The sequence below is a fragment of the Triticum dicoccoides genome, chromosome 6A, assembly GCF_002162155.2.
Source record: "Triticum dicoccoides isolate Atlit2015 ecotype Zavitan chromosome 6A, WEW_v2.0, whole genome shotgun sequence".
In the NCBI taxonomy this organism is placed as follows: domain Eukaryota; kingdom Viridiplantae; phylum Streptophyta; class Magnoliopsida; order Poales; family Poaceae; genus Triticum; species Triticum dicoccoides.
The window spans coordinates 248,576,259-248,577,570 of NC_041390.1; positions in this window are offsets into that span (position 1 = coordinate 248,576,259).

The following is a 1,312-nucleotide window of genomic DNA, read 5'->3' on the forward strand; positions in this document are numbered from 1 at the left end:
CCGCCGCCCCAGCCAGCTGCCTAGCTCCCCCGACGCCCATCGCCCCCACGGGTCGCTGCGCCCACCTCGACTCATCGCCCCGACGCCCTGCAGGTGACTTTTTCTGGTTTGTTCTCTCTTTTTTAGATTAGGTAGAATAAAAATGGTTATTTAGATTAGGTAGGATAAAAAGAAAGATGAAAAAATAAAAAATTAAAAGAAGAATAAGTAGAGGAAGAAGAATAAGAGGACGAAGAGGAAGAAGAAGAAGAAGAAGAAGAAGAGGAGGAGAAGAAGAGGATGAGGAGGAGGAGAAGAAGAAGAGCAGGAGGAGGAGGAGGAGGAGGAGAAATGACGACTATTTAGGTTAGGGGGTGCCTTGGCGTCGATGAAAGCCTAAATGACATCTATATAGGTTAGGGGTGTCTCGACGTTGATGGAACCCTGAATGGCATATATTTTGGGTAGGGGTGCCTCCGCATGGACGAAACCTTAAATAATGTCAACTATGGTTAGGGCTTACCTCAGCGTTGATGCAATTCTAAATTAGAACTATTTGGGTTACGGGGTGCCTTGGCATCGATGGAACAATAAATGACAGGTGTTTAGGTTAGCAGGAGCCTCGGTGTCGAAAGAACCCTAAATGATAACTCTCTAGGTTAGGTGTTGTTCGAGGGCACGAGCAGTGTGAATCCTGTTTCTACAACTTGGCGGTGGCATCCTGTTGTAAATATTTAGTTAGGATGATGGAAAAAACAATAATGCTATGTTACTCATCTTTGGATTTAAATGTGAAGTTGTTTCATCGTTGCGAGGTTCTGGTGTTTGATGAGCTCCGCCCCTGCGTTCGTGGGTGAGCACAAATGATGCCTCCACCTCCCCCCTTCATTTGCTCCGTTCTAGTCTTCGTGTCGAGGAAACTTGCTAGCTATAGGTGTCTTCAATCATTAGTATGCGTGACCAGTATGCGTCTCCCATTCGAAAGGGTTACATGTATAAATATGCATGCATTTGCATATTTATAACCGTGATTCTTTTGAATTGTCCAATGTTATCCATGGACAGCCCGAGTATGTGTAGATTGGGTTTGTTATCCCATATGCTTTGCTCCGGATCCGATGCAAAATTTCGTCAGTGCCTCCCTATTGTTCTCCAGGTAAACATCCTCTTTGTGTATTTGCGAGACGTGTATCAATAGAATAGCGGGGAGGTGCTGCCAAAATTTTGCGTTGGATCCAGAGCAGAGCATGGGAAAAGGAACGCAATCTACACATACTTGGGTGGGATTAGGACATATCATTACCTATTAGCATGTTGGTTGCATGGACGTAAT